Source organism: Stegodyphus dumicola, chromosome 3 (assembly GCF_044657685.1).
Source record: "Stegodyphus dumicola isolate Sdum_Otavi_A_Nest chromosome 3, ASM4465768v1".
Lineage (NCBI taxonomy): Eukaryota > Metazoa > Arthropoda > Arachnida > Araneae > Eresidae > Stegodyphus > Stegodyphus dumicola.
Window position 1 is genome coordinate 97,620,111 of NC_140770.1, and position 21,337 is coordinate 97,641,447.

A 21,337-nucleotide genomic window follows, 5' to 3' on the forward strand; every position below is an offset into this window, starting at 1 on the left:
ATATTTAAGACGTTATTTTTCATTTAAATTGCATTTTTATTTTTTTGGCTTTGATAGGTTTATAACGCTTTCCGACTTAAGACATACAGTGGATGAACAAAAATATGGAAACACCTTGTGAAATGGATGTTTGAAAAAAAAGATTGATTTTAATGAAATATGTAGGTGGCGCTGGCGTTTTTGACTACTGACGCCACCTATACAACTTCGTAAATGTGCTAAACAGTTCAGTTGTTGTCGGAGTACTGTTATGTGAGGTTGTCATTGCATTATGTCAGAGTTAACAGACTTCGAACGTGGGCAAATTGTTGGAGCACGTATGGTAGGTGCTTCCGTAAGCAAGGTAGCCGAGGTGTTTAGTGTTTCAAGAGGTACTGTATCGAAGATTTATTCCGCATATTTGAAAGGCGGAAAAACATCATCTGCTAAATCACAGCGTGGACGAAAGTGTGTCCTGAGTGATCGTGACAGACGATCATTAAGGGCAATTGTGACGAAAAATAAGAAGACCACAGCTGCAAAAGTTACTGCTGAAATGAATGTTGTGTTACCGAACCCTGTGAGTAACAAAACAATTAGAAGGGAGCTTCATAAACAGGGAATTGCTGGCCGTGCTGCAATTGAGAAGCCACTCATCAGTGATGCTAATGCCCGTAACAGGAAAAGGTGGTGTTTAAGTCATAAAGCCTGGACTATAGAGCAGTGGAAGCGAGTAATATGGTCTGACGAGTCTTCTTTCACATTGTTTCCCACTTCTGACCGAGTTTACGTCTGGAGAACGCCATCTCAAGCCTATAATACAGACTGCTTGTTGCCAAGAGTGAAACATGGCGGGGGTTCTGTTATGGTTTGGGCAGCCATATCGTGGTTCTCTGCTAGCCCCATGATAACTGTGTCAGGGCACATGACTGCCAAGACTTATGTGAACATTTTGGCCGATCACGTTCATCCCATGGTAAAAACTTTATTCCCCGATGGTGATGGTGTCTTCCAAGATGACAAAGCCCCTGTTCACACAGCTCACATTGTACAGGACTGGTTTTCTGAGCACGAGGATGAGTTGTCCTATCTCCTCTGGCCACCACAGTCACCAGATGTGAATATTATCGAACCTTTGTGGTCTACATTGGAACGGAAAGTGCGTTCTCGTTATCCACCGCCAACATCGTTATCTGAACTTGCCACCGTTTTGCAGGAAGAATGGTATAATATTCCCTTGGCAAACATACAGGAACTGTATTTATCCATTCCGAGAAGACTGCAAGCTGTTTTGGATGCCAACGGGTTTCCTACACCATATTAAGCAAAGAAACATGTTTTTTTAAAAGTTTTTCCATATTTTTGTCCAACCCCTGTATATCGATAGCCCGACGATCAACTCAACAGTAGCAAAATTGTTAACTTTAACTCTTGAAGTAACGTTTACCTCATGTAGTGTTTGGTATCGTAATTGCACTTGATAATATGAGTTCATTAATAATATGTGTGTGTGTGCGTATGTGAAGCATTGCTTAGTGTTCCAAGTTTGTAGTATTTATTTTATTATATTATTTTCTTTCATTCTGAGAAATTAGATTTGTTTATTTATTAATGCGTAGAATTCTAGCATGCCTACACAGAATATGGCGTGATTTAGGAATTTTAGAAACTGATATGAAAGCTGTGTAATGATGTTCATATGGAATAAAAAATATTCTTCTTTTTTTATTAATGTAAAGTTTAGAATTTTTAGAAATAATGAAAATTGTCTAATTATTGGTATGTAAGGAATTATGTCGTTACGTAGCAAGAAGGTAATTTGTAAAAATGATAAAGTTGAAATGTTCCACAATATGAATTTAAATTAAAAAATTATTTTATTTGTATAAATAAAAAAATAATAAAAATAGCAATAAAAATAATAATAATAATTTAATAAAAATCTTTGAAAATATTGATGCTCTACAAGTATAAGAGACTGCAACGTTGTTTATCGTTTTAATAATTGGTAGAATTCGCTCACTGTATCATGGTAATTTTAAATATAAACAATTTATTATACTTATTATAAGTAACGCCTAAGCTTAAATGTTATAAATGTAAATTAAAAGTAAAGAATTTGATATTAATTTACAATAATAAACAATTTATTATTGTTATTTTTAAGAGAAAATAGAAAGTACACGTAGTGTAAATGCGAGACTACTATGGACCTTATAAGAAATAGACTAACCCAATTGCATTTTCTCCCTTGTCTGGCGCGTTCCCGGCTGTCACCTTGATCACATCCGGAGGAGTAGGGACGACTTCCAGAAATTAGTAATGGTTGGCTATTGCAGCGAGTACAATTGTCACGAAAAAGCTGGTGGTAGTGCCTCATTTCACAAGTAAGAATTTTTAAATATTTTTATTTTTGACATTGAGATTGCTTTTTAAATTAGCATGTTTTTCAAGCATAATTAACGTTCTAAATAATTATAAAGCTGTTGCATGCTTTCAGGCTTGTATATATTTTTAGCTTTTCCTATGATGTAAGCGAATTTGTAATTTCTTCTTTTAGAAAATAATATTTTAAATCTGAACTGACAGAAAATTTCAACCAAGTAATTTTCTCTTACAATTACTAAAACTATAACTAATACTAATCTATAGCTAAATACTAAAATCCCTAAAAATGAATTTTTGAAAGATTTTCTTTAAAATTTGTAATTTTTTGCTGCTTTTTTAAATTATAGGTAAATTTTAATTCCTAGCATTATAACTAATCAAAAATAAGAATATTTAAGAACGAAAAGTATACATCTTATGTAGCTGGTTTTGTTGTTAAAAGCTTAGCTTATAAAGTAAAATGTAATATCTGTTTCTCAGCTTTAGTTTCAGCAGAACCATATGATGGTTTGCTAGATTTCAAATATTATATATCTGGATGTGAAGGTTTGATGTCCTTCCAGTGACGTCCGAATGATCTGCAAAAATGCAGAAATAATTTTTAGGCAGACTGAAAAGGAGTTTAAATTGAATTAAAAATATTATAAATTTTATGACTCTAAAAGTCTTAAAAAGCGTAGGAACACATATATTTCCTTCTCTTCAAGACCATATTTATGATGATGAGCCAGATAAAAACCACCTGATCAAATTTATTAAAGTAGTGATATTTCAATATTTAAAAATCAGACTGCATCATGCAGTTGCATGTTAAATGAATCTAAACAGAGAAAAAATATTCGAAGCAGATTTACTAAATTAATTTTATTTAAGCATCAATAAACCATATTATCTGTTTCTCTTCCTCTCTCTCTCTCTCTAAATATATATATATATAGGTGTGTGTATTTACATTAATAGATAAATAGATATAATCTTGTTTTCACAAATATTTGAAATAAAAAGTGAAGTAAGCGAATTTTTCAATGCAACAAATATCCTAATTTGTTTACTTTCATACATATGTATTTATGGATGTATAATCATTCTGCTTAAAGAATTTACAGGTACATAAAATTACAAGGTTACTTTAGGCGCATTAATAAAAATTTAAGATTCGACATATAATATCTTGTATTTTATAGTAATTATTTTTTAAAATTTATTTCTAATTCCGCATAAGATTTTTTTATTTACTGCTAATTTTTTTAAAATTTTTCATTACACTCAGAAAAGTTTATGCTCCGAATTTTATGAGTTATTTATATTGTCATAAATGATCATCTTTTAATACCATAATAATTTTAAAAACAGAAAAAATAACTAAAACAATCCTTGGTTTCTATAAACATTTGAAATGATAAATATTTGCTATTACTACCTAAAAATGTTCATAAAATTAAAAAAAAAAAAAAAAAAAATTACCAAATCTTGTTTAATTTTACCTTATTTCTTTCATAGCATCATGTACTATCAATCCTACTTAATTTGACTTTATTTGTAGGCAAAAGTAAAGTCATAAATTTTTTGTTTACACTTTTTACCGTTTTATCAAAGTAGTGATGTTTAGACAAGAATTACGCTTATGCTCAAAATGCAGCTAAAAAAATACTCAAAATGCACTAAAAAGTGGTTTCATGAGATATGTAAAATCTTATTAGCAAAAACTGTGATTTTTATTATCTCATCATTTATACAACGTATCACATTTAATAATTAAAAAGAGTTATGTGATACAAACGCCATATGTTTCAATGTTACGATAAACTAAATCGTCCCTACTCTCTCTTCCCGACATGTGCATGACGCGCGCCCCGCCCACTGGGTTAGTCTATTTCTTATAAGGTCCATGGAGACTACATTGTGACGTCATAAGCTTAGTCCCACCCATTTATGGACGTCACACAGCTCCTTCTACTGAACTTTGTTGATGCAGCCTATTCTGCGCTTTTACCTACCGATGTTTAGGGATAATATATATAGTGAATTCTTATTACCGCTACTTTCTGCGTGTTCCTTCTTCTTTCTTGAGAGTGAAGACAATGTTTTCCTTTTTAAGATATAGCAACTTAATGTTAAAGACATCTTTTATTGCATATCATCAAATAATGGTGTTCGCAAAGTTTTTAAACGGGAGGGGATAAAAATTATTTTTTCAGGGAAAATCATGCTTCACGCATGGTTAAGCTTCTCGAATGTGGATTAATCCCATTTCAAGGCCCTGAAGGATAGTGTAAATCTCCATTTATGCTTTTTTTCATTTACGCTCCAGTTATCCAGTCTTAAAATTTCAACGACAGTCGACTCAGAATTAGAAGAATTATAAACAGAAATTGGCCCAAATTCTAATTGAAATAAAAAATACAGTAAACAAACATAAAGACATAAAAGAAAATGCGTTAAAAACTGAAAATGTAAGTAAACGGAATACGCAATCGTAAAACTAAAACTAAATTATAGATAAATAAATATACGTATTTGTAATAAATTATTTCACAACACTACTAATAAAATTTAATTCGAATGACTAATAACAGCTACCAAAGTGGGAAACTTCACTCAGGACATATTTATTGGATCCATAATTCTGAGAAAACTATATTTCTGGGAGCGAATCTTCATGCAATTACCGCTAAACACCCCCTGATGAATACGTAGTTTTAAAGAGAAAATTTTCACGAAAATAATTTTCTTAACATAGTTCAAATTTAATGAGTATGAATGAAGCTGCTTGCATGTAAATGAAGGCGGAAACAAACTGCTGGAGGCGAGGAGGATTTAACTATTCACTGTTAAATTGCGGTTATTTAATTTTCCTAAAGGAATGTAAAGATACAATTTTTGCGTCTCGCATTAGAGATGAGAGCTATTGTATATACTTATGTGTATCTTTGTTTGTTTGTAAGAATATGGCAAAGCGTATTAAGACTATATATTTATAAGTAGATAAGTAAGTTTATAGCTATGGAAATTCATTATTTAAATGTTCAATATTAATTCCTTTAACATACATTTAAGACATTATTGTGGTAGATGTTTTATAACGTCACGAAAACAATGAACTTCTTAGGATTTAACCAAATCTAGAGATATTAGTTAGATAGGAGAAGCTATGGAGTGCTCTTGAAGTAAAGAATGTTTCTTGAGTTCAATGTTAAGAATAAATTTCATTTCAGTAATTAAGAAGGGCCGATCTCACCCTGTGGCTCAGTACTTCTGTGTTTAAAGAATCTTGTACATCAAAATGTGCATTAGTGTTTGTGATTTGGTGCAATCGGTGAACAGAACAGAATACTAAGAAAAACTTTTCATTTTAAAGTTTGATATTCAACTGTCTATTTCTGACTAATAGTGTTTTGACTGTTTCTTATTTGGTTTCTAAAAGTAATAAATGGAGTCAGTTAAGCAGAGAATCAATATCAAACTTTGTCTTCGTTTGTAAAAGAGTGCTACCGAGACTTTCGAAATGTTGAAGCATGTGGTACGTAAATGAAACGTTATCACGAAAGCAAGCTTTTGAGTGGCATCGTCGTTTCACAGAAGGCAGGAAAAGTGCTGAAGACAACGAACGCTGTGGCCGTCCTGTGACTTCGCGCACTGATGAAAACATCAATAAGGTGTCTGCGGCGGTACTTGCGAACAGACAGCAAACAATTTGCCAAATAGCAGAATCAGTTGGGATATCAGAGGCCACATATCAGCGGATACTGACTAAGGATCTTAACATGCATAGGGTGTGTCAACACATCGTTCCCCGCATGTTAAACGTAGACCAAAAGGGAATTCGAATGGAAATGGCGGGAGACGTAATCTCGGCTGTTGACAAAGATTTTTCCCTACTTGGCATAATTGTTACTGAAGACGAGAAATTATGTTTTGTGTACGACCCGCAAACCAAGAGAGCATCGGCAACGTGGAATTCACCTCTATCTTCACGGAAACAGAAATTCCGCCATCATTCTAAAGGAAAGGTCATGCTCTAGGTATTCTTCGATACCCAGGGCATTGTGCATCTGGAATTTTTCCTTGAAGAACTCATTGTGAACAAAGAACTCTACGTCGAAATCCTGCGTCGTTTGCGTGTGTCGATCCGGAAGAAGAGACCAAAATGTGGGCTGAACAGTCATGAGTGAAGTTGCATGGCAACGCCTTTGCTCACCGATCCCTACTCGTGAATGACTTTCTTGCGAAAACGGAGACAACTGTTTTGCCTCATTTTCCTTTCTCACCTGATCTCGCACACTGCGATTTCATCCTATTTCCTGAACTGGCAAGATTCTTGCAGGGTAGCCGATTTCAATCTTCAGATGAAGTTAAATGTGCATCACAGGCTGAATTAAAGGACATGGCCAAAAATGGATTCCAGACATGCTTCGATGAACTTCACAGGCGCTTGTAAAAGTGTGTTTTTGCACAAGAGTCTTATTTCGAAGGACGATGTGTTTCTGCAATTTAGTCTTAATATTTTTTACGTTTTAGACTCAGCCCAGAAACTTTTGAATCCTACCTCGTAAATACGTAATGATAATCTTGCATATCCGGTTTGCTGCATAGAGAAGTTATTTTCTATGGTGCTATTATTTTAAATTAGGAAAATCCACTTTCAATGCGAAAAATGAGACGGGAAATAAAGGCGTATTTGTAGATGATACGAAACATTAAAAATATATACTTTATAATGTGCTCTCTCTTTTAGTTTAAAAAGCCACTAGGGTTTAAAACGTAGGATTACTAATGGAAATGTGAGGATGTTATATAAGTTTGGTTTTTGCATCCGACTCTCTAACTACGCACTTAAAATACTACATATGTTACAGAAAACAGGCAAAATTCAATAACTTATTTATCTGTAATTCCAATGACATCAACGTAACTGAGAAACAAGTTTTTCCTTTTTTTATAATACAGTATCTTAGTAAAGAGCCTTTCGCAATTATTGTAACAATTGAGCTATTACAGTAATAATAATGTTAGTAATAAAAAATGAAGCTAATAATAATATAACATTTTCACTGGCATTAATTCTAATTTATCAAAACTTTTTATTATTATTATTCCAAAGATTTAAATTAAACTTCGCCGTTTCTAGTTTCTTTAAATTATTATTTTCCTTCAGTTTCTTTTAAAATTTTTGAGCTTCAATTTACAGAGAATGATTCATATTTTTAATTTCTTCATGCTTAACTTTAATTTCTTTCCGCTTCGAAGTTTTACTTTCTTTTTACCTCGGTTTTCAATTTTGTTTTTACCTACTAATTTGCATGCTACTCGACCATATATCTATATAGTCAGAAGAAAAAAAAAGTGCAGCGTTATGGCGTAAAACCTGCCAAAATACGCAAGAAATGCGTAATAAAGTACAATCTGCAGACGCAAGACAGCGTTCGTAAAAAGAGGTAATTAATTGAAAATTCATGAATCTGTTTGCTCAACCCGTCACATCATCGGAAGGCTTGAAAAAAAAATTAAATAAAATGTACTAAAATAAAAAGCAGGAGAAGGAGAGCAAAGAAAGAAAGAAATAGTAGTAGTAATTACGTCTGGTGATTAAAAAGGCAAGCGGAAGACCGTCCCGAAAAATGAATGGTCTAGCAAAAATGAATTTCTGGAGGAAGTGTAGTGGAATGAGAAACGGCTTTCATTTCCGATGAAAGCAGAAAGAAAACTGATGGCGACCTATTAAAAAGTCTGTAAAATGAGCGTTATCAGCTTGTCATGAAAAAGTGGTCTTCAGGAATATTTTTCCAACAAAAAACAATTTTATGAAATGTTTATAAAGCAACAACTTTATAGATTTACAAAAAGTCAATTACTTTTTTAACTGGAAGCTCTGAAACCTAATAAACAGATAAAGATTCATGCAGTTGTGAGTTCATCCTATTTATACAAAGCTGATAAGATATAGCGAACAAGTTTTTTGTAGGTTTCATCAGATTTCTGCTAGTCTTTGAAAATATAAATAGCAGTAATTAAGGACATGAACTTCCTTTTAGATTTATATGTTAATATCACATATAACTAGTATTAAATGGAATTAAGAGATTGCGGTTTTTCAGAGCAATCGCTCAATCGAAGATTCTAGTTGTAGGTATATGTCTGTTTCAAACTGGCAGTTTTACAATAAAGTTAAAAACAAATCTGAAATGATTCAGATTTAAAGGATCACCCAAAAGGCTTTGATAAGGTTTCTACACGATACCCTACCTCGCAATCTACCCAAAAGTCTGCTGTTACATTCATTCCTATTAGTCCATTCTTTTTTTTTTTCTTTTTAGCTTTAATATTAAGCACAATTTTCTGTGCATTTACACCTTATAGAATAAAACAGCAACATTGCAAAAAATTTAAAAGCAGCATAGCACTATGCGTTTAAAAATCCCGATGCAGCTTTAAGTGCTGGCATAAATTTTTCTGTTTATTTTTCAGTCTATTCTCAATTCATCATATCAATGTTAATTTTTCTTACTAAGATGACTTTACAAAACTTTTCTTGCCTTTCTGTTATTAACGTTTTGTGTGTTTAATTTATTTATAAAATATCACATTCTTGGCACTTACGTCAAATAAAATTCGATTCGACAGCAAAATCTCAAACTATTTAAAAACACCAGATCTTTAGAATTTCCAATTGACAATCTCGCGTGCTGAAATAAAATGTTCTTTTCCGTACAGTGCTGTCACTACTTGTCATGTAATCGTTGAGTTTGTTTATAAAAAATCGTTAAAATTTAAAAAAAAAATATGAAATAGATGATATAACAAATTCAAAATTCGGTCTACCAAATGCTTATGCTCGGATGGAGGACTACGTTATTCAAACTTTAATAGCTCTAGGAACTGTTCCTTTTTTTCGGAATGCAAGAGCATTCATTCAAGCAGATTCCTTATTATTTAATTTCTTTAAGTATAATACAAGGTGATAATATTTTCTGGCTACAATTTGAAACGTGATACGTCGTTAATAGTGATTCATTGCAGAACACCGTTTCGAGACTAATATCCCATTCGGGAGCAACTTCTCTTTTGGGCTAAAAATTAAAGGTAAGCATTTTTCGCACTGACCTTATAATAATAACCTGTTTTAATAAGTAATAAAAATATGTAAGACTACATTTAGTCCTTTAACAGAAGAACTTACGGTTTTTTGGCGTAAACAAATACACCATAATTCCATTAAGAAAAAATAAAAGGAAACTTATGTTTATAAATGACTTCGAAGTTTTGCATCGAGTTTGAAAGGAAATCCTAGAAATTCTCAATCCATTTTATATAAAAAGAAATTAAAGCTATGCAATTTTTTAGTCCAAAGGGGCTTTGTCCCTGAATGACTATTGTTTTCGTTTTGCGATTTTGCGTCGGACTCATAAACGTCGGTTCACTTTTCAAACTGTTGCCACAAAATGTTAGAGTCCTGCATTATATTTGAAGAAATTAAATAATGAAAAATCTGCATAAATGATTGTCTATTTCTCGCATTGTGATAAAACAATGGTACATAGAGCCATCGAATTTTGAATGACGAAATCCTACTGCGAATATGGGCATCTGAAATCCCAAATTTGGAATTTGTTTTATTATAGATTTTATATTTTGTAAAACTTTAACGAATTTTTGATTTACAAACTCAATGCTTTAAAAGCGAGAAATGGCAACGTTATATAGAAAAAAAATACTTTTATCTCCAGCTCGCGAGACTGTGTATATCGGAAATTCTAAAGATATGCTTAATTTAACATTATTTTGCGATATTGCTCTTGAACTGAATTTTATGGTTTAAGTGCAAAGAACATGATATTTAATAAATAAAGGTAACACTCAAAACGTTAAAAAAACGCCCCTTTGACGTAATTTAAAATCTGAAACATTTCAGATTTTTTTTTTTTTTATTTATTTATTAAGAGAAACACAACAAGTTCCCCATGTACCACATAGTATCACATGGGGCTTATAGAAGTAAGTATGAAACACAATACAAACTAAACAGAAGAGAAAATTGAAATAAAATTAAGGATTATTACACAGTTTTACAATGAATTGACAAAAAGTGTTAAAAGCACTTCTCTCGGAAATAAATTGGTAAAACTCTGGAGGCCAGTTAATATTAAAATTTTTCAGTCCCAGTTTCAAGACTTTTCTTTCGCTCTCATATTTAGGACATAGAAAAGGCACATGTTCTACATTCTCCTCGCCGCCGAGGACACAGTCACAGACAGACTCAGGACTCAACTTAAATCTGTTCAAATAACTTTTAAAATTCCCATGTCCAGTAAGAAACTGGGTTAATTTATAATTTGTGAAGAAATAATGACACGACAATCTCATTTTAATAGAAGGGAAAAATCTTCTAGGTAAACTCCCTTCATTTGAATTAATGAATTCGTGATTCCACGACTCCACAATGCTTTCATACATGACCTTCTTATAGAAGGAATTAGGGATGTTGACAAAAGTGTCAATTTCCCGCTTAGTCGCAGTCTTAGCAAGGAAATCGGCTCGTTCGTTCCAACAACACCTGTATGACCACGAACAAATGAAAATGAAACCGAAATATTTTTATCCTTTAGATTTTTCAGTTCTTTTTGAATCTCGATAATGATATTATTAGAAGAAGAAATACATTTTAAGATTTCCAAGGATGAAAGGGAATCAGTACAAATGAGATAGTCTGAAACAGCACTGTTTTGTTTAGAGACCCATTTGACGGCGAAGTTTAAGCACAAAAGTTCAGCTATGAAAACGGTACATTCATCTCTGATTCTAAATTGAAAGTGCTCAAATTCAAGACCATTTTTGAAGACAACAAATGCGAGACCAACCTTGCCATCAATTTTGCTGCCATCAGTATAGCAAGTTACAGGCGAATCATCTACGATTTTATTGCTAAACTGAATAAAATTAACAGCATTTCTTTCTGAAGGATGAAGGAGATCAGATAGAGGTAATATACAATCATACCGAGAGACAGTAGAAGCAGAAATATTTTCCTTATAAGCAATAGAATGAAGAATGGCAATGTCAATTGGAGGAAAGCCAGAAATTGCATAAACAGACTCATAGCTTACGGTTCGATATCCACATATGACCCGCAGAAGTATCCGCCTTTGAACGTGTCGTAAATATCTATAATTTATCTTCTTCTTGAGCGATATACCCCAGACTCTAGAGCCATACATAATGAAGGGGACAATTCCTTGTTTATAGATGAGCGAATGAACGTTGTAATTAATACCGTATGTGTTGCGTGCAATATGACTTAATCCACGCTGTAATTTATCACATTTCTCTGATACATAAATATAATACGAGTAATAACCTAAATATAATACGAGTAATAACTAAATATAATACGAGTAAGTGTTTGTTTTAACAACCTAAGTAATACGAGTAATAAATATAATACGAGTAATAGTAATATAATACGTGAAATTATGGTTTCACCGTTATTATCTTTCATTTACAATTCCTGATTTTACCAAACTGGAAGGCCTCGCAGTACTTCCAAAAAAACATACCCATCAATGGGGCTGTCCTCTTGAGCTAACCAGTGTGTTCTCTGCACTGGTAGCCCAGGGTGAATAGGCAGCTACTTGAAAAGGCCTCCGTTCCTTTTTTAACTTAACAACCTAAATATAATATGAGTAACAGTTTCAGAAATTATGGTTTCACCATTATTATCTTTCATTTACAATTCCTGATTTTACCAAACTGGAAGGCTTCGCAGTACTTCTAAACAAACATATCCATCAATAGGGCTGTCCTCTTGAGCTAACCAGTGTGTTGTCTGCACTGGTAGCCCAGGGTGAATAGGCAGCTCAAAAAGGCCTCCGTTCCTTGCTTTAAAAGCAACTGGCCTTTATTAAACTGCAGTAAAACCTTCCATTTATAAAAAAAAAAACTAACAACTCCATTACATAAAAAAAAAAAAAAATTATTATATACCCAAAAAAGTAAAAGGGGGAGCCTTCAACATTATCTTACATGAAGAGGGTAAAAGGAACAACTGTACAGAGGTAACTACAAGCCTTTTTTTAGGAACCAGTACTCCCTCAACATACTCTATAATTAACACACAATAACCCATAAATTTTAACATTCATTTACCATAATTTTATATTACTTAACTGTACTAATTTCACTCATTTTTTACATCCGCTTCATTTTTAGAATAATTATAAAATTCATATTCAAAATTTTCAACAAAATTTCGCAAATATAAAAAAATTATCTTAATAGCCTTCCCTTAAAATAATTAAAAATCTAAGAACTCTTTACTTACTTTACTAAATTGTTAGAATTCAAATTTCTAATATTATTAAATTATATTTTTTCATATCATAGTATTACATTTTTGAATTTCCAATTTATTAAGAAAAAATATCCGTTCCCAATGTAGAGTCAATTACGCAAAAGCAGAAGTGAAAACAATTTTCTGCCACCTACTTCAAGTGTAAATTTAATCCTATAAGTGCAAAATATCTTAATTTATTCGCATGAGAGCCGAATATGCAGTTCGATAACCTTGAAAGCACTGGAATGATTTGAAACGTTAGCAGTCGGAAAACATTCGTCATTTTGCAGTAAACAAACGCTGAATTAATTTTGAAAGGCTGTCAGTAGATTTCATTTCTAAGCACTCGCAGCAAATCTATTATTCGATATTTTTTTCACATTTTTATATTGCTGTTGAATTACGTTGCACTTCTTAAATCACCGCAAATGCTCGATTAAATTTCGAAGCATGGATTTTGACTTTAAATACACTTGCTTTAGAACGATTCGGTGTAGTTGACTTGCTGATACCAGAACGATTCGGTGTAGTTGACTTACTGACTTGCACATATAGATTGACGGAGCCGTACATATATTGAAGATTAGAATATGAAGGCATTAATTAACTAATTCGCTTTCACAGTCGTAACCACAGTTTCGATAACACTTCTGTGAAGCACAGGTACACTCTGATGATTTAAAACACCTTTTTTTTTTTTTTTTTTTTTTTAAGTGATAGTCGTACACTTCACTTTCACAGACGTTAGTACTTTTGGACTTCCAGATACTCGATATCTATTATGAATTCCCGTTACAGACGGAAGTTTGAAGTGATGGTTGGTTATCTCAGACATTGCGATGATATTTCCACTGGACATGTGTTCGGTCGACTCAATTGTAATATATTCAGGAGCTGGAATTTTGATGGCGTAGAAGTGTTGATCCATAATGACTAGGAAATTGGAGGCGAAGGCAGATTAAATCTTCAGTTTTATTTTCAGCAACTCCTCGTGGCTACACACAAGTCGGCATACTAAATGTGCCTGTTCCAAAGGGCTTATATTTTTGATAGAGTTGCAGAAAAAAAAAAAAAAAAAACACTCAGACAAACTGCAGTCCAGCTAAGCCAAAGTAGAAAGAAAGTGCGTAATTTTCATGATGAAATCTTAAGTGAAGCTGACTTAATTTAGGTTCTCAAACCATTTTCATTGCATAGTTTATATTGCTGTAAAATTATTATTGGATTCTTGAGATTTAGTTCAATTTACATCACCAGAATTACGTAAGAGTCATATGACATAGACTTTTCTCAAAATGACGCAATGCAAATAGATGTTGCTATTTTTAGAATAGAGAAGAGAAATTCATTTACGCTGCTAATTTAATCTTTTACATATTCTTTATTTTTCTTACACACACACACACACACACACACATATATATATATATATATAAACGTTATGCCCAAATGGGTGTTTTTTAACATTGTATGTGCATTTAACCTTTATTTATTAAATATCATGATATTCGCACTCATACCATAAAATTCAATTCAAAATCAATATCACAAAATATTTAAAAAGAACGTAGCTTTAGAATTTCGGATACACAATCTCACGCGTTGGAGATAAACATGTTTTTTTCGGTACAGTGTTGCCATTGCTTGTTTTGAAATCATTGACTTTGTTAATCAAAAATTCATTAAAGTTTTACAAAATATGAAATATATAAAAAAAATTCCAAATTTCAAATTTAGGCTGTCAGATGCTCATATTCGAGTGCAAAACTACGTCATTCAAAATTTTATATCTCTAGGTACCGTCGTTTTTTGCAAAATGTGAGAAACATACATACATTCATGCATCAAATATTTCTTTATTTAATTTCTTTAAGTGTAATGGAGGGCTATAATGTTTGGTGGCAACAATTTGAAATGTGAAACTCTACTTTATAGTGGATGACGCAAAATGCCAAGATGAAATGAATGGCTCTTCTGGAGAAATTGTCCTTTTTGGGCTAAAACGGGAAAAAAGTAAAAAAAGAAAAATTCCATTTTAGAAACTTCAAATTGCAATGCCCGTTATTAAAAAAACATATAAGAATATAAAACCCAACAGTTTAAAAGGAAACGTTCTGTCTGTTAAAAACATTAAGCTAAGCAGTACGTTAAGCTTATTAATTTAAGAATTATTCTACTAATTTTTAAAGGTGTAAGACGTGATATCTTATGCTTAAAACAAACTGCTTAAATGGCAAAGTTAAATGATAAGTAAAATAAATGCTTTAACATTAATTCTACGTAAAACAACACTATGAAAAAATTTCTAAACTTGATTGATATAGGAAAGCTTTAAATACTAAAAACCCAGCTGTGCATTAATTTCACTGAACGCTTGCATGTGGCTGTTCGGTTAAGATAAACGGAGCCTCTTACTAATCATAAAAGTTGAAAACCATTGCTGCTAAAAGACTATACTTGTTGTGACCAATCTTCCTGCCAGTCGGAGTATCAAAGTATAATGCTGAAATATTTTAGAACCGCTGTTAGATATTTATATTATTTTAAAAGCAGTAAAGTAAATTTTTACTAGAAAGAGTATTTGAAATAACTAGCAAAGATTTATATTTTTTTAAATTAATGTGGTAATTTATAGCCTAAATAAATAACTCTCGCTATATGATGCAAAGATTTGAAACTTTTATGCGATATATTCAAGTGTGTTTTCCAGATAGTAATCAAGTGTTTTCTCTGGATTTTAATTCATTTTTCGTATTATTTTAATGCATTTCATTAGGAGAAAACTTAAAGGGAATATTAAAAAAAGAGTTAATATAAAAGACTTTTCATTCGGGTGAGGATACTGCAGTGATCTGAAAACCAGAAATAGTGGCTTTTGCTCTTTGCCCTCAGGAAGTCCGCTGGAAAGAATGAAACAACTGATGGAATAAAACTTGTTGAAAAGAAACTGTTATTCTACGTGGGAAAATTATTTTTAAAGAATCTATCATCTTATCAGATGTTTCAAATAGAAAACAGCAATTTAGCTTACCTCATACAATTCACACGAGAACAAGTATATATGAACCATATCTAGTATTCATTCAATTATTTAATTCACGAAATGCCAATAGAATCAGCAGACGTGTTTTCTTTTAATGCAATTTAGAATTACACATATTCATACCGTCATTAGGTAATATTCGGTGTTCCCGATGTATTTGCCGTTTCTGCTATCTCGACAACCGCTATTTTATTTTAAAAATGACATTTTCTCGGCAAGAAGAGAAACAAAATAATAATTATTTCTTTTTTCGTGTTTAATCTATTTGCCTTTTGTATAACGTTTTCGGAAAATTTTCAATTAACCTCAAGGCCTACGACTTAAGGAAACACATTCGTCAAGTGAATGTATAATAAGAATGTATACATGTTCTAACTTGATAATCACTACACAGATCGGGTCCATCAGAACACCCTGATGTCAGACAAAGGCTGGGCAGTCCAGTAAAAAACAACTATGGAGATAATAGTCTTATTTGTCGAGACATGGGTTCCACCTCCCGGATGAACGGACTTCTTAAAGCTCCCCTAAACCCATCTTCAGACTGCTCAACCAGGGTCTACACTCCCGTCGACCAGAGACCATGGCGAGGTAGAGCTATATGCCTGAAGATATGAAAGGTCGTCATATTAGGACACGTATCCTGAGGACCAGCCGCAACTTGGAGTACAGAGATATTACCTCTTTCCTCACCAAAGGCTCCATCACTACGTCTAGTATACCAACAGATTTATCACCACTCTCCACACAGATCTAAAGTCTTCCTCCAGTCCCCTTAGGCCCCTTAGGCCAACCGTATGAAACAATCTTCCCTTGGAACAGCCCTAGAGTCATTACTACCATAACAAAGTACTTAGCAAGTGTATTCAACACCAGGGGAAAGAAATGCGCTTTCACCCAGATTCGAACACTGGACCTCCCGATTGCCAGATTATCGATTACTTTCCTGTTACCCTTCGAAGGCACGAGAAAAAGTGGGCAAAGTAGGAGAATGAAAACTATCACCATTTGCACAGTTTTCCACTAAGCTCAAGACCTATAAAACTAATCTGAATTGCAATTTATTCAATTTGCACAGCACTAAATTTGAATGAATAATAATTATGCTTTGATTTATGTAGTGACAGGTTGTTCTATAAATATCTATTACATGCTAGGTTTTTGCTAAACACTAACCCGTTTTTTCTACGTTTACGTTTTAACACTACAGAGTTATTAAATGTGAACTGCCAGTATATTCTGTACAGGCATTAGATTGCCATGTGTACTGCCATTAGATTATTTTAAGCACAGAAATGTCTACTAATTACTATTAATTGTTGCTAATTACTACTACTAACTAATTACTGAAAATCTAATAAGCATTTATTTATTTTTAGTGTAACTAATCTTACCCTTAGATTTGGGCCTTATAGTGGCTGTAACTGAGTGGTTAAGAATTTGAATTCTGGTAATTCAGCCTGGTTTGGGTTTAAATAAATCTAGGAGAATAGAGTAGCTGCATGGCTGGATTTTTTATTGATTTTTTGCAGGCGTAATGTGAATTATTACCCAGTTTCTCTCAGAACGTTCTGCTCGAAGGCATCTCAAGTATATAGTTCCTTTAAATTACCTAACGAAAGTCCTTAAAGTTTGTTCCATTAAGAATTTCTTCAATGTGTGCAACATACATTTCATATTCTCACTGCAATTTCTTCTTCACTTATAAACTTTTATTTTGAATCCATCATAAGCAGTAGCAATTTACTTTTTTTCACCTGTCCACTTCCATTATTTACGATATTTCATCACCCGATAGATGTATTTGATTATCATTTATAATGAAGTTTCTCCGTATTACCAGTTTATTTGTAAATCTGATTCGTTAATGTTGTGTAAATACATTTGATTTTTCCTGCTTTCTTCGAATATTCAAATACAGACAGATTGTTTTCCAATAATATTTACCCAAGCGGAAGCAAAGCGTCAAAACTCTCAGCAAATAAACCAAACTTCTTTCAGAAAATGTGAAACTATGGATAAAGGGAGAGATAATAAAATTATCCGAGTTTGCGTGCGTGTTATAAAAATGCCAGAAGCTAACTCTACATATGCTTTCGCGAATCATTGAACTAATCAGATTTGTCAATAGTTCGCTTTTCTTGTTTAAAAGCTCACACTGAGTGATAACAAATAATGAAAAACAATGAAAACCCTTAAATAATAACATGGGTAAAACGCTTACTTGTTGTTGTTTTCAATTTTACATCAATAGCACACTGAAAAGCAATTTCAAAAAATGCAAATATTTATTATTTATAAATAATATTTCAGGAAATTTTACTTTTTCTCTAGTTTACTAGGTGAATATTTGTTTTTATTTTAAATTTTCTGTCAAAATCTTTATTTAATTTTCACCTGAGATTAGAAAAATGTGAGAAACGAAAATATGTAAATTACGAAATGAATAGTTATAACTGATTAATTTTACTATCAGGTAATTCATATTTAACCATATATCTCTTGCTATTTCGGCTGACATTTTATGTGATGCTCTAGATGCGAAAGAGTTTGCTCAGCTGCTGTAAAGTAAAGAAGGAAAAAAAAAACAAGGGTGATTATTTTTTTTCTTAAGTATTAATTCCGTTTAGTGATTGTTATCACTTATTTTTTATGAAAGATAGATCCAATGGTAATTGATTATTTTGATTGGCTGCGAGCTAAATCATTTTAGTTTACATTATTATCAAGCATAACTACAGCTACTATATAATTTAAGAGATTTTTCAATAAATTATTTTGATTCGTAGCTTTATTACTGGACCTTTATGAAATTTCTGAACAATGTGATTTAGTGATAAGTTAGGAAGTTTTAAGATTTAGTAATAATCAGAAAAATACCACAGAAATTCCGAATTTAATAGTAAAAGTGTAAATTCTTGACTTTTACAAAATTCGCTGATATCTTGTAAGATTCTCACTAGTGCAAATCTCAGTTACTGTAGAAAGTGACAAATCTTAAGAACTAGTTAGCGAATAATCGCTTAAGTTCGTGTGACAATAAACAACAAGATGTAAGGGTAACTAACTCTTTATTATTTCAATAAGATTTAACACAACTCCGTCTTGGAGTGTACAATCAAAGCCGATACTTGGGCTTGAAATTAAGAGACTAAGTATTAAACTAAAACTAAGATTACCTAAAAGAAATATAGCCGAAGCTATTAAGTTTCTAATGCAGTTGGCCTCTTAAACATCAGATGACTGCGAAGCTTATCAAGCGCCTGAGTACGGCCGAGCGTAAAAACAGCCTTGAGAGGCAGAGTGGCCAAACGGCATACGTGCGTAAATCAGAAATTATGATTCTATCTCACTCTGTAAGTTCTCCTCATTCAAATATTCAGAAAGATTTCAAAACTACGTTCTGGCCGGAAGTAGAAGGTAAGAATTTGACAGGAAAGGAACTTTAACTTAAATTTTAACTGTTAATAAAATTAACATAATCCTTATAATCTGACTGATGTGAATGAGACATAAACATTTTTTACTAAAATAAATAGTAGCTTTGATTTTATTTCGCTATGATAATCCTGAAGGGGCTTTAGTAAAAGATTTCCACCGATTACACAATCCTTCTTAGTATCCCATTTGCTCTCTGCACGGACTTTCATAGTGTTAGTGGTTGAGCCATCCACCTTCATTACATGATTAAATGCATTAGCTTCCAAAATAATTCTGACAACGATGTTGTACACGATATTTCAAACAAGAGTAGTTGTATTTTTTTATCTATTTAACAAAATACCGTAAAAGAAATATGTGTCTCAAAAGAGTAAATGGATGATGAGATCGTACTCTAAACTAACTGGTCAGATCAAAATGTTCTTTTGTTTATCCTTTTTTTCCAGAAGAACACACACCTGTACCCAATTACTGGCAAATAATTCACACCCACCATGATGCCCCGCTCTACAATGTTGCATAAAACCCCCCCAGCGCAACAAATTGGCAAGCCCACTCACTGATGTCCTGTCCACAAACGCAACGATCTTTGTATCAATGTATAACGATCTTCGTATCAATGCATAACGTGATTGTGCACGAATACAGATATCGAATGTTACATAAATGTACAGTGTTTGCAAATATGTGTACTGCGGCAGCATATCTGTGACATTAGAAGAACTCCAAATTTCTTGAGAATGAATCCCACTATCAACTTAATAACTTAATACCTGATGTGGGTTGGTAAAAGTGATTAAGAAAGACTCGTTAAGATACCCCCTTTGGCGGTGTGTCCGTTTCTTATTTTGTAAGAGTAAGAATACTATGCTTCTGTCTGTAAAATGCCGAAACAGCTCAGTTTTTACTCTTACCTTTATTCTACAAACGGATGCATCTTATCATGGAATGAGAGTTGTTCCAGAAAAATTCTCTATCAAGGGAAAAGACTATCCTATTATATTCCTGAGAAAGAAGTTTTCGGAGGTAGAAAACGTGTACTACGCTACAGGAAAAAATATGCCAGTATCGTTAATGCAATGGGCTCTAGTCTTCAGCCGCATAATTTCACATTTATCCATCGCTCAGGAAAACTCAAAAAGAATATCGATGTGTTAAGACGTAAAACTTAACGTAAAATGTAAAACGTTAAACGTAAAATGTAAAACGTTAAACGTAAAATTACATTTCTCAATGTCATAATTTTTTATGTTCTGTGTAGACATGTATAAACCTATATAATTTTTAAGGATATTTACTGTTTAATACTTGTTTGAAGAAAAACTGTTAGATTATATTTTGTCTGAATTATTTATGCTTAATCATAGTAATTGCATTATATTTGTTTTTTACACTGGCCTCAATGTAAAGTTTCATTTTTAATCCTTGGTACTTAACCCAGCATAATGTAAATAACTGTATTTCGTACTCGTGTTTGGCTTAAATGGACACCAGTATCCAATTAATCCCTAAGACTCGTTAAGGACACCCTCTTTGATGGTGTATCCACTTCTCGTTTTTCTCGTAAGAGCAAGAAAAAGATGCTTTTGTCTGCAAAATGCTGGGAGAGTTAGACGCGCTCGGGTGACGATAAAACATTTACCTTTCTCTTCTGTAACACTGCTTACTGTTTTTATACTATTCCAACTTTACGATTAACCAAGATAACATTTGTTAAGTTTCAGAATAAATTAAAAAAGACAGCCCGTCTTCATTTTGTCCATCCTGGAAGTTCGACGTCGATACACTACCATGGTTACATTATTGATGCACATTTGTGAACTGTTACTTTGGTTAAAGTTTTAAGCCAACTTACATTAAAATTTAATTGTGCATTCCATATTTTAAATTTTGAATTTGATTGTTATTTTAGTTGTATCGCAACAAATAGTGGTTGATTTTGATAGCACGTAAAGTGAATTTATATTTAAAGGTCTTCTTTAATAAAATGCTTTGTTTAAACCTCTCAAGTCTCTGCAGCTACTTCAGACACAGACATAATTCGCTTTACGTCTCTTAGGAGTCTGGAACTAGTTTATGATTCCTAAGCAAGTCAAATTCTGTAAAGGGAAAATAAATTTTCTTTCCCTTCAAATCCTTCATCACTAAACTATTTTTAA